Here is a 13,555-nt window from a genome sequence, read left to right on the forward strand (position 1 = left end):
TGCACGTCAAGACTGTTGGTCTTCCCCATTCTTCCTGGAATATGCTGGAAGCTATCAGGACTGAGGTTAATTTCTTCATTCCTAGAATTATATTGTAATCAATATTGGAATACTGGCTTTTGTGTATTTTTTTGTGTTATTTAGTTTTTGGAGAAAGGAAATATTTGTAGACTTTCTTGGCTTGTCATAATTTTTTATTGTTAAAGAATATAGTTTAAAATTTATTAAATATTAGGGAGCCTTCTGTTTCATTGGGACTCTAAGGAATGATAGCCATAGGAAGGGATATGTCTTATAAAGCTTTTAAAAAATAATATATTTATTAAAATTTTAAAAATTTATTTATTTATTTATTTATTTATTTATTTATTTTTGAGACAGAGTCTCGCTCTGTCGCCCAGGCTGGAGTGCAGTGGCCGCATCTCAGCTCACTGCAAGCTCCGCCTCCCGGGTCTACGCCATTCTCCTGCCTCAGCCTCCCGAGTAGCTGGGACTACAGGCGCCCGCCACCTCACCTGGCTAGTTTTTTGTATTTTTTAGTAGAGACGAGGTTTCACTGTATTAGCCAGGCTGGTCTCGATATCCTGACCTTGTGATCCGCCCGTCTCGGCCTCCCAAAGTGCTGGGATTACAGGCTTGAGCCACCGCGCCCGGCGATTTATTTATTTTTTAGAAACAGGATCTTACTGTATTGCCCAGGCTGGTCTCAAACTTCTGGGCTCAAGTGATTCTCCTGCCTTGATCTCCCAAAGTTTTGGGATTACAGGCGTGAGCCAGTGAGCTCAGCCAGTTTTGTTTTGTTTTGTTTTTGTTTTTGGTAACTTCTAATTATTTTCTTATCCTATCCCTAATAGTTGGCATCAGTTAATGAACTAGTTTTGATTCCCCAAAAGCCCCCCCCTTAATTTCCTGTATTTTGCTTTACGTTCTATCTCTTTTGTTTATTTCTTAGGAGAGAGAAATGTCATTTATATAATCAGTTGTTATTTTGTAATACTGGGCAGTAAGAAAGCAGGGAAAAGCACAAAACTTGGCATATAGTAAATTTTGTTGCTTGAACAAATTAATGAATGAATGAACTTGCAGGATAAGATTGCACCCTATTTAGTGGTACTGTTTAATTATTTCGTGATCCTTAGCCAAGAACGAAGGCATACTGGAAGGGAACACACACAAAAAAGGTGAGGGAAAAGTGTTAATGTATCATTTAAGTGACTGTGTTACAACAATATTACATTGTGTTGTCACTCTTGAACGTGAGATGTGATTCTCATTTACATTTCAAGCTAATTTGGTTAGCTGGGGGAATTCTTAGGCATCTCGAGAGATAATTAGATGTGCCGCCTAGGACCTCACATAATTATAATCTCTATTAGGAGTATTAAAGTTTATTTATTTATTTATTTATTTTTTTTAAGAAGGAGTCTCGCTTTGTCGCCCAGGCTGGAGTGCAGTGGCGCGATCTCTGCTCACTGCCAACTCCGCCTCCCGGGTTCACGCCATTCTCCTGCCTCAGCCTCCGAGTAGCTGGGACCACAGGCGCCGCCACCACCACGTCCGGCTAGTTTTTTGTATTTTTAGTAGAGACGGGGTTTCACCGTGTTAGCCAGGATGGTCTTCATCTCCTGACCTTGTGATCCGCCCGCCTCGGCCTCCCAAAGTGCTGGGATTACAGGCGTGAGCCACCGTGCCCGGCCTAAAGTTTTTTTTTTTTTTTTTTAAACGAAAGCTTAGGGGGAAAAGTTGTGATTGATAAGTGTTTTTTTCTCTTAGTGAGTGTTCTCAAGATCTTAGGAGATACATTATTTGAAACAGTTATTTAATCAATACTACTTTAGTAGAAACCAGCCCTCTATATAGTTATAGCTAACATTTTGTTATCTTTTAGATGAAATCTTTAGCATCAGTTGGGCTCATTAGCACCTCTATTAAGAGAAGCAAGCACAGAATGGAAGGGAGAGCAAATTATAACTTTTTTTTTAAAAATTTATTTATTATTATTATACTTTTAAGTTGTAGGGTACATGTGCATAACGTGCAGGTTTGTTACATATGTATACTTGTGCCATGTTGGTGTGCTGCACCCATCAATTATAACTTTTAAAAACTTAACTTCTCCTTAATTAAAAGTTTGGAAGAGAAGCAAATTGAAACTGTGGACTGATTATGTAAAAGTTTGAGTTATCAACTCTCTTATATGTAATGCAGGCTGATTTTAAGTTTCTGGTCTGTAGTGATAACAAGAAAAATTATGTTTATTATTAGAAACTTGTTTATACTGCATATATATGAAGGGCATTATACTGTGACAAAGCTAACAATAAAACATACATTTTAATATTTCAGATTCCTTATTTTATTTGTTTGTTTAGAGACAGGGTCTTACTGTTGCCCAGACTGGAGTGCAGTGATGCGATCATGGCTTACTGAAGCCTCGAACTGCTGGGCTCAAGTGATCCTCCTTCCACACTCTTCCAGGTAGCTGGGACTACAGGCATGTGACACTATGCATGGCTAATTTTTAAATGTTTTGTAGAGACGAGATCTTATTATGTTGTCCAGGCTGGTCTCGAACTTTCTCCTGCTTCTGCCTCCCAAAGTTCTGGGAGCCACTGTGCTGGGCCAGATTCCTTTTTTTAAATTGTGGGAAAATACACGTAATATAAAATTCACTATATTAACCATTTTAAAGGGTACAGTTCAGTGGCATTAGGTATATTCACAGTGTTGTACAATCATCACACTACCTAGTTTCAGAACTACTTTATCATCCCAATCAGAAACTATGCACATTATACAATATCTCCTTATTGTTCTCTTCTCCCGGCTCCTGGTAAGTTCTTTTTTTTTTTTTTTTGAGACGGAGTCTTGCTCTGTCGCCCAGGCTGGAGTGCAGTGGCCTTATCTCAGCTCACTGCAAGCTCCACCTCCCGGGTTTACACCATTCTCCTGCCTCAGCCTCCCGAGTAGCTGGGACTACAGGCGCCCGCCACCTCGCCCGGCTAGTTTTTTGTATTTTTTAGTAGATTTCACTGGGTTAGCCAGGATGGTCTTGATCTCCTGACCTCGTGATCTGTCCATCTCAGCTTCCCAAATTGCTGGGATTACAGGCTTGAGCCACCACGCCCGGCCTTTGTATATGCCTTTCTAACTTGTATTTATGCACACACTTTTATATAGTTGTAAAACTTAGTTTTATCTAGTTGTAATAATTTTGTTTTATGTTTTAAGATACTGTAAATAATCTTCATGCTGTTTTTGAATGCTCCCTAATATTCAAATGAGAAAATGAATTTACTATGTATTTTTTTAATTTTTCTGTTATTCATTAATTGCTTCCATTTCCCCCCGCCTTAATACTTTTGTGTGTATAGTTTTTCCCTTTTGTATTGCTTTAGGATAAAATTCAAGGAAAAACAGTAAAGAGTACTGGATCAGTAAAGAGTACTGGCCTTACTGGGATCAAGGCCATTTTAGATAATTCTTGGTATGCAGTAGGGTTTCACAATGGGGAACCTTGTTAGATTTACAGTGGAGGTTTTTGCTGCAGTTTGTTTTGTAGCCTTCCAGGCAAGAGTAGCATCAGTTATCTGTGTAATTTTACTTAGAAAAAACAAACAGCTTTTCACTGGTTCTTTGAAGTGGTAGTAAGCTTCCCTACTGTTGGTTTTGTTCAAAAATCACTGTTTGTTATTTGCATCTTCTTGATTACTTCAGAACTTTATGTAATAGTTTATTGAAGTTCTTAGGTACAGGTAGCTAACATGGGCTTGACTTTATCTTACTATGGTACAATCTAAATACATATTTAATGTTGTTAATTAAGATTATCATTCACAGATGCTCACTTATATAGGTGGAGAAACTGAGGTTTCCCTTGAGACAGCATGCTCCTGGATATAACCCTGAGAGCAGTTAAACTCTTGAGACCTGCATTCTTTATTTTTCTTAATTATCAGTACAATTATTGGATCAGAGTTTCTTCTTCCTTTTTTGTAAGTTATTAAATTCCATTTTTAAAAGATATCTTTCGAATACATACATTTATAGGTTTGGAAAATATATTTCTGGTTAAACCATGTGTTCCTATTTTTGATTCAGAAAATTTGGTCAGAATTAGTGTCTACACAGTGGGCCTGTTTTCATGTCTCCCAAGCATTATGGCTGAGTGAAAAGCCAGAAGGACCTGATTTTGAACTTTTCTCCCACTTACCAGCCATGAGACTGAGCAGTCTGCACAAACTGTGTGAGCCTTGAATTCTTCAGTTGCAGAAATGAGATGTTGAATCCTTCAGATTGTTATGAAGAATAAATGAGATAATGGGCACCTGACAGCATATATTTATGTTAAGAATATATAATTATTGCTGTTTGAAATTATAGCCTGTATATGTTATATTTGCAGAGTGCCCAAATACTTGTTCCTCAGATACAGAGTTTACGTACATCTCAATGTACCTTTTATAGTTGAAGTTGTTTTGTTTTCAGAGAAGACTGAAGTTATTTGTGGGTTTTGTTTTTTTTTTTTTTACAGTATTGTCATATGGAAAGTACATGTTTATTATCAGGGTTTAGGTTTTCTGCTGAGTGTGTTTCAAATTAAGTCATTTCCCTCTAGAATTGGTAGTTTGTTGTATTCATGTTATTGATAATCATTTCCAAGTTTACCAGATAGAAAAACCCTTAACAAAATTTTGGAAAAAAAGTACACCAGTGAGTTGTTTGCTAATCTTCCTGTAGTTGTCACACAGACTGACTGTGTATATATTTTTTGGAGACAGAGTCTCACTCTGTCGCCCAGGCGGGAGTGCCGTGGTGTGATCGTGGCTCACTGTGACCTCTGCCTCCTGGGTTTGAGCAATTCTCGTGCCCTAGCCTCACACTTGGGTAATTTTTGTATTTTTAGTAGAGGTGGGGTTTCACCATGTTGACCAGGCTGGTCTTGAACTCCTGACCTCAAGTGATCTGCCCACCTTGGCCTCCCAAAGTGCTAGGATTACAGGCGCCCACCGCGCCTGACCCAGACTGACCCTTTACAGCATCACTCCTGTTCCTTGCATATTCATGCTTCCAATTTAAGGTTTTTGTCAGTTACTTATTACAGTTGCCATGTATCAAGTTCCCTTTTTTTGATAATTGGTTCTTTTCTCTTCTACATACTAAGGCAGAGGTGGCAATAAATGTCACAACATTACCACTACTTGGTTTGATTTTAATGTGTTACTCTCTTGTACTCCTACCTTATTAGTTTTAGTAGTTTATGGCTGGGTGCGGTGGCTCTTGCCTGTAGTCCCAGTGCTTTGGGAGGCTGGGGTGGATGGATCACTTGAGCCCGGGAGTTTGAGACCGGCCTGGGCAACATGAAGAAACCCTGTCTCTAAAAAGGGTTAACCAGACATGGTGGTATGTGCCTGTGGTCCCGGCTACTCGGGAAACTGAGGTGGGAGGATCACTTGAATCTGGGAAATTTTGGCGGCAGTATGAGCTGTGATTGCACTACTATACTCCAGCCTGGGTGACAGAGTGAGATCTTGTCTCAAAAAAACGTTTTAGTAGTTTCTGTGTTTTGTTTGTAAATTTAACTCCATATTGAGCCAGAAAAGCACAAGCCCTGTAATTTCTCATTTTAGAGAAAATCATTCATTTTTTTCCTTCCCCAAGGAGTTTCTCCTTCCTGTTTTTTTCTTTAAAGAGAGTTTGGCAGAATTCCAGAGCCTAAAATAATAAAATAAAGGTAATTAAATGTATTCTTCAGCCAGCAGAGACCATCTTATCTTGAATTGCTAGTGGTTTATGCTGGTCCCCCTTTCACCTTCTTTCACTTGTTGGAGGTGGATGAACTTTTCCACTCAGAACTATCTTGTCAGTCTCACACGTGTTTATTAAAGGAGTGAGTATGCTTAAGAGACAGATTTTTTGTGTTGGATGAAGAAACCATTTTGGATATTTCTCTCTATTGTGACTGGGACTGAATTTTTAGATTGATTTATATTTCCTTTGAAGAACAAAGGAATATTTTTCTCGAAAATGGGAGTTAACAGGAGCATTAATTAGTAACAACAAAAAATCTGTTAAATGTATTTGGGGAGATTATTTTCAAAGAATAACATTTCTTGTGTGAGTCATTATATTCAGCAAAATTTCTTTTTTTATAATTATGCTGCCATGAAATTTTTTGGGAAAATAACTTTAAGTAAAAAACTTCAAAAAATTTTATTTTAGAGGGACAGTAGTGCAGTTGGAAGAGGAATTTTAAGTCAAAGAACAGTAAAACATGAATTCTTTCAGAAGACAGTTAAAAATTTACTGTGCATCAGAAACATTACTTAGCTCTGAACATAAAAAATGATTAAGGTATTGCTCTTTGCCTTTATGTCTTTGCGTGTAGTCTAATGGGAGACACAAGTAAATAAGAAACAATGGATCAAGGTGTCATTATAGTAGTAGTTACACAGGTAGGTGCATATGCTTCTAGTCTAGCCATTGGGATGCTGTGTTAATTGTAGCTATGTGGCGAAGCCTCGAGATTTCCCTCTCTCAAAGTAAAATTATTGCCTTAGGGCAGGGTTAGCAAACTATAGCTAGCCCCTGGGTATCTACCTGTTTTTGTATGGCTCATGAGCAAAGATTGGTGTTTACATTTAAAAATAGTTTAAGCGAAATAATGTTTTGTGATAGGTGAATGAAAATTAAATGAAATGGAATCTCAGTGTTAATATAAGTTTTATTGGAACACAGCCACATTAATTCATTTACATACTGTCTGACCACTTTTGTGCTGCACTGAGTTGAGTTGTTTGTAGGAGAGACCTTTTGTGGCTCACGAAACCTAAAATATTTATAATCTGGCCTTTTATAGAAAAAGTTTGTTGAACCTTCTTTAGAGTGTTATGAACACTTACTTTTTATTACCTCAATCACACAAGCAGCTTCCTTAAATTCCTTATTATATGTTTAAAATTTAAATTAGCCGGGTGCAGTGGCTCACGCCTGTAATCCCAGCACTCTGGGAGGCCGAGGTGGGTGGATCACCTGTGGTCAGGAGTTCGAGACCAGCCTGGCCAACATGGTGAAACCCCGTCTCTACTAAAAATACAAAAAACTAACATGGACTTGGTGGCACATACCTGTAATCCTAGCTACTCAGGAGGCTGAGGCAGGAGATGCTTGAACCTGGGAGGCAGAGGTTGCAGTGAACTGAGATCGCGTTGTTGTACTCCAGCCTGGGCGACAAGAGCGAGGCTCCCATCTCAAAAAAAAAAAAGTTACATTTTAAGTGGCTGTGTAAAGGATTATGATGATGCCTACCTTGAATGGTAAACTTTGAGATGTAACTTTTCAGTTATTTCTGCAGAAAAATGCTAAAGTGATGTGCTATTCTATTGAAAGCCAAGTGTTGATTTGCTAGGCCTGCCATAAAGTACTACAGACTGGGTGGCTTGAATGACAGAAATGTATTTTCTCACAGTTCTGGAGGCTAGAGTTTCAAGATCAACATGTCAGTAGGTTTGGTTTTTCCTATCACCCCTCTCCTTGGCTTGCAATTGTTGCCTTCTCTCTGTCCTCACAGGGCCTTTCCTCTGGGCATGTATTCCTCTCTGGTGTCTCTTCTTACAATGACATCAGTCATAGTGGATTAGGTCCCCCACCCTCGTAACTTCATTTAACCTTGATTACCTCTCTAAAGGCTCTGTTTCCAAATACAGTCACGTTGTAAAGTAGTAGGGGTTAGGACTTAACACATGAATTTTGAGAGGCTACAGTCAGTGCACAGCACCAAGGAATTTCTGACAGAAACTTCATTTGTTTATGCATTAAGCAGATCTTGAGGGTGTGTACTGTGTGACAGATCCTGTTTTACATATGGATGTGTGTGTACTATGTGACAGATCCTGTTTTAGATACGTATGATGAACAAGACAAACAGGATTTGACACTTAAGAGGCTGGTGGTTTAGTTGAGAAAGACAGATAATTAAAAGGAAAATAAATAATTTGAGAGGGTGATAAGGACTATGTAGGAAATTAAGCAGTGTAAAGTGTTAGAATGACTAGTGTGAAGGGTGGTCAGTTAAGGGCTTCCTGAAAAGGTGACCTTTTACCTGGGAGCTGAAATGGTAAGGGATAGCTGGCTAGTTAAGTTCCCAGGCATGTTTCTAGGGCCTGATGTTGATCGATTGGTATGGAAAAGGATTACAAGAATAGTGAGTCAATTCGAGAGCTTTATAAGTTGAGGTTGGAGAGCTTGGTGGGGCAAAATCATTAAGGGCCTTGTGGGAATTATGGTAAAGATTTGGATTCCTTTTGCACAAGGAATAAAATCTGGAGAGATTTTAGCAGGGGAGTGACATAATTTTTCTGTTTGAAAGAGCACGTTGGCTGCAAAATAAAGAGAAGAAGCTGCAGGTGTGAGAGTAGAAGATAGGGAGGCCTGTTTGGGATTATCAAAGTATTGTAGGTCAGAGATCTTGGTGGTTTAGCTAAGATAGTGTCAGGGAAGAGGAAAAGAAAGGGAAATAACTTGAGAGAGATTTTGGGAGATAAGATCCATGTATTATTTACTAATGGATTAAGTATGGGGGCTTAGGAAGAGGGAAGAATATCTTTGACAATAATGTGTAATACTGTCCACTGTAGCAAGTGAACCTATAATGTTAGTAAATCAGATAGATGATTGCTGCAGCAGCAAGTTATAGAATATAATTTGGACAGGAAAAAAGCCTTCAATCATTAAATAGGAAAACAGAAGGCAGGTAAACAATGTTATGGTTTAATTATGTTCAACTTACAGGCTTAAAACTACTAGAAAACCAATGGGGAATTCATAGTTTGCCATAGAAAATGCCTTTGGGACAGATAACCTGTTTGGAATGAAAAAGCCCTGGAGAGTATTACAAAATAACAAATGTCAGGTTTGATGGAATGACTGACTATGCATGCAATTAAGTGATTTTCTTTAGTGCTAGAGTTCTTATTTCCTAGGTAAATCATTTTAAAAAATGGACCAGACTTTGTGAAAGTAGATATGTTACGTAAAATAGTGTTAGCTAAAGATGAATGGAATAGGTTAAGAGTGTCTTCTTGAAAATTTGAACTATCTCTTTCAAAAAGAATTTTATTACCTCTTGGCTGGACTTGACTGAAAAGTTAAAAAAAAAAAAAAAAAAGAGAAAATCTTCTGATTGTTGAACTCCCAGTGAGGAGTCAGAGAATTGTGAGAGCCAGGGTCTGTTTTTTGTCGCTTTTTCTCTCTCTGTTTTTTAAAGACAGCATCTTGCTCTCCGCCTGGCTGAAGTGCAGTGGTGCGGTCACAGCTCCCTGCAGCTTTGAACTCTCAAGCTTAAGCGATCCTCCCACCTCAGTGTCCTGAGTAGTTGGGACTGCGGTTGCACACCACCATGCCTGGCTTATTTTTGTATTGTTTTTTTTTTTTTTGAGACGGAGTCTGGCTCTGTTGCCCAGGCTGGAGTGCAGTGGCACGATCTCAGCTCACTGCAAGCTCCGCCTCCCGGATTTACGCCATTCTCCTGCCTCAGCCTCCCGAGTAGCTGGGACTACAGGCGCCCGCCACGTCGCCCGGCTAGTTTTTTGTATTTTTTTTAGTAGAGACGGGGTTTCACCGTGTTAGCCAGGATGGTCTCGATCTCCTGACCTCGTGATCCGCCCATCTCGGCCTCCCAAAGTGCTGGGATTACAGGCTTGAGCCACCGCGCCCGGCCTTATTTTTGTATTTTTTGTAGAGATGGGGTCTTGCCATGTTGCCCAGGCTGGTCTTGAACTCCTGGGCTCAAGCCATCTGCCCACCTAGGCTTCCCAAAGTGCTGGGATTACAGGCGTGAGCCACTGTGCCTGGCTGCCACTTTTTTCTGTGTTTAGAAATCTACCTCTGAGCTTTATTCCCCATCCATAAGGCAGGTAACCACTAGATGGCTAATTTTGAAAGGGCGAGAGCATTCAGATATATACAGTAATTCTAAGTTCTGAGTAGAATACAGTCATCCCTTAGTATCCATGGGGGATTAGTTCCAGGACCTCCCATGGATACCAAAATCTGTGGATGCTCAAGTTCCTGATAGAGAATGGCATAGTGTTTGCATATAACCTATGCACATCTTCCTGTATATTGTAAATCATGTCTAGATTACTTGTAGTACCTAATACAATGTAAATGCTCTGTAAATAGTTATTATACTGTATTGTTTAGGAAAAAGAGTCTACATGTTCAGAATAGACGTAATTTTAAAAATCTGGATAGTTTCCATCTGTGGTTGGTTGAATCCACAGGTGCAGAACCCATGGATACAGAGGGCTGACTGAATAGAAAAGCAAGGCAAGTGTGATAGCAGCCTTCTTTACTTCAGGATTCAGGATTTACTTCTTTACTTCAGGATCAAATGTTTTTACTTTTCGATTTTGTTGTTTTGTTTGTGAAGACTTGGGAATTGCTGGGTTTAGTTATACTACTCTCTTATTAAGGGAGAATATAGCAATCCTCCTAGAGAGATTTGCAAACTACAGCGCTTGGGGAAACTTGTATAAGAAATTTTATGAGTCTTGAGGGCCGGGTGTGGTTGCTCACACCCGTAATCCCAGCACTTTGAGAGGCCAAGGCCAGAGGATCTCTTGAGGTCAGGGGTTTGAGACCAGCTTGGCCAGCATGGTGAAACCCCATCTCTACCAAAAAAAGAAAAAAAAGAAAAATCCGGGCGTGGTGGTGAGCACTTGTAATCCCAGCTACCCAGGAGGCTGAGGCATGAGAATCCGTTGAACCCAGGAGACAGAGGTTACAGTGAGCCAAGATTGTGCCACTGCCCTCCAGCCTGGGCAACAGAGCAAGACTCTGTCTAAAAAAAAAAAAAAAGAAAAGAAATTCTATGAGTCTAAATTACATCAAGTAGCTTTGGAGGCAATAGTTTAAATTCTCTAAAATACTGGGCACATTAGCTCATGCCTGTAAGCACTTTGGGAGGCTGAGATGGGAGGATCGCTTGAGGCCAGTAGTTCAAAACCAGCCTGGGCAACAGAGTGAGACTCCAGCGCTACAAGAAATTAAAAACTAGCTGGTTGTGGTGGCACACACCTGTAGTCTTAGCTTTTCTGAATGGAGGCTGAGGTGGGAGGATTGCTTGGGCCCAGAAATTCAAGGTTACAGTGAACTGTGATTGTGCTGCTGCACTCCAGAGCGAGACCCTATTTCTAAAAATAAATTAAAAAAACCTGTACAACTCAAATTTCCAGGTACTGTTATTAATATGAGTTATCTTGAACTGTTGAAAAATTAATCATTTATTGTTGATTTCTATCTGCATATTAAAGATCTGACTTGATCTCCTGACCTCGTAATCCACCTGCCTCGGCCTCCCAAAGTGCTGGGATTGCAGGTGTGAGCCACCACGCCCGGCCTTTTTGTTTTATTTTTTTTTCTCGAGACAGAGTCTTTGGCTCTGTCACCCCGGCTGGAGTGAGTGCAGTGGCATGACCTTGACTCACTGCAACGTTTGCCTCCCGGATTCAAGTAATTCTCCTACCTCAGCCCCTTGAGTAGTTGGGACTATAGGCGTGCACCGCCACGCCCGGCTAATTTTTGTATTTTTTTGTAGAGATGGGGTTTCACCATGTTGACCAGGCTGATCTTGAACTCCTAACCTCAAGTGATCCACCTGCCTTGGCCTCCCAAAGTGCTGGGATTACAGGTGTGAGCCACCGTACCTGACCTACTTGAAAATTCTTAAATGGTTGCCTTATACTTTCTGGTAATAAAAGCACTATTTTATTTTATTTTATTTTATTTTATTTTATTTATTTATTTTTTTGAGACGGAGTCTCGCTCTGTCGCCCAGCCCAGGCTGGAGTGCAGTGGCGCGATCTCGGCTCACTGCAAGCTCCGCCTCCCGGGTTCACGCCATTCTCCTGCCTCAGCCTCCCGAGTAGCTGGGACTACAGGCGCCCACAACCGCGCCCGGCTAATTTTTTGTATTTTTAGTAGAGACGGGGTTTCACCGTGGTCTCGATCTCCTGACCTTGTGATCCGCCCGCCTCGGCCTCCCAAAGTGCTGGGATTACAGGCGTGAGCCACCGCGCCCGGCCAAAAGCACTATTTTAATGTTCAGAACTATTTTCATTGTTTGCTAACCTTAGAATTAAAAAATCCTTTTATATTTATCTTTGGATAGATATGAGGAGACCTCAGAAAGTTTGTGGAAAAATGGAATTAAAAGATAAAAATACAAAATATAAACTTTATTCTCAATATAAGCTCTATCGAGTTCAAGAAACTTTTGTAGGCAGTAATGTTAGCCATTTAGTCCACTCCTAAAGAAGTAAGGGTCCTGGGAATTTAACCATATCAATATGTGCAGTCTTTTTTTTACATTATTAACTAAAGAAAAATGGGTGCCCTTTAAATTTTTTTTAAGATTAGGAAAAGGAAGTCGGAAGGAGCCAGTCAGCACTGTTTGGTGGATGCCTAGTGATTTTCCATTGAAACCCTAGCAAAATTGCCCATTTGAGAGGAATGAGCAGGAACCTTGTTGTGGTGAAAGTCAACAAGATTCCTTGAGCATTCCAAAAAACTTCTGTCATGACCTTTGCTCTTGACGGGTTTGCTTTTGCTCTGACTGGATCACTTTCATCTCTTGGTACCCATTGCTTTGTTTTTTTGTCTTCAGGATCACACTGGTAAAGTCATGTCTCCTGTGTTAAACGTTTTAAAAGAAATTCCACATGCTGTTGATGCCACTTATTTAAAATGTGCATTGAAAGCACTGCTTTTGTCTGTGGCCGATCTGAACACAATGGTTTTAGTACCCATCAAGTAGAAAGTTTGTTCAACTTAAATTTTTTTGTTAGATTTGTGTAAGCTGAATGAATTTATATGTCTATGGTATTGGCTGTTTTTTGTGCTGTTAATCATGCGATCTCTACATTTAGGTTACAAACGGGATGAATTTTTTCCTAAAAAATTTATGTTGATAGTCTGCTGCTGCAGGCTTCATCTTCAGTATCATCTTGTCCCTTCTTACAGTGAATTGTCTATTTATAAACTGCTGATTTCTTAGGGGCATTGTTTCTATAAACTTTTCGTAAAGCACCAGTGATTTTACCATTCTTCCAGTCAAACTTCACCATACATTTGATGTTTGTTCTTGCTTCAGTTTTAGCGGAATTCATGTTGCTATGTTAGTGTGCTTTTCAAACCAATGTCTTATCTTCCTTAGTGCCTCAAACTACATCTCGTTCAGATGTGTTATAACAAGTTAGTACCAGCTTATTTTGGTGCAATTTGTTTTGAAATTCATGCATAGTTTTTTCATAAAACATATGTTACATGAACTTTTTAAAGATCCCTTGTACCTGCAGTCCAAAATTCAAAAGTTACTAAAGAATGTAAAATAAAAATAATTCTTCCTTTGCTTGTTTTCACTTACCCAGTTTCCTTCCTCGTCTTCCCGATGGATTAAAAAAAAAAAAAAGACATGATCCAAAAAACGTGATCTACTTTAGGTCTAAGGACATGTATAGGTTGAAAGTGAAAGGATTGAAAGTTATCACATGCA

At 39.6% G+C, this 13,555-nt stretch overlaps 1 protein-coding gene across 6 annotated transcripts in view; it reads left to right on the forward strand.

Annotated features, from left to right (window-relative positions):
* Window positions 1-13,555, forward strand: part of ADIPOR2 (adiponectin receptor 2) — a 103,647-nt gene that overhangs the window by 44,546 nt on the left and 45,546 nt on the right. Inside the window, exons 2-4 of one of the 6 annotated variants that reach the window (XM_050747098.1) lie at window positions 2,373-2,478; window positions 3,841-3,995; window positions 4,102-4,246. The exons of 2 other annotated variants lie outside the window; for them this stretch is intronic. The gene's annotated coding sequence lies outside the window, so the exon portion shown is untranslated. Of the gene's footprint in view, window positions 1-2,372; window positions 2,479-3,330; window positions 4,247-11,599; window positions 11,693-13,555 lie in introns of those variants that run through there. 3 more of the 6 variants (XM_050747100.1, XM_050747103.1, XM_050747099.1) reach the window with 3 other exon arrangements.

Source organism: Macaca thibetana, chromosome 11 (genome assembly GCF_024542745.1).
Source record: "Macaca thibetana thibetana isolate TM-01 chromosome 11, ASM2454274v1, whole genome shotgun sequence".
In the NCBI taxonomy this organism is placed as follows: Eukaryota; Metazoa; Chordata; class Mammalia; order Primates; family Cercopithecidae; genus Macaca; species Macaca thibetana.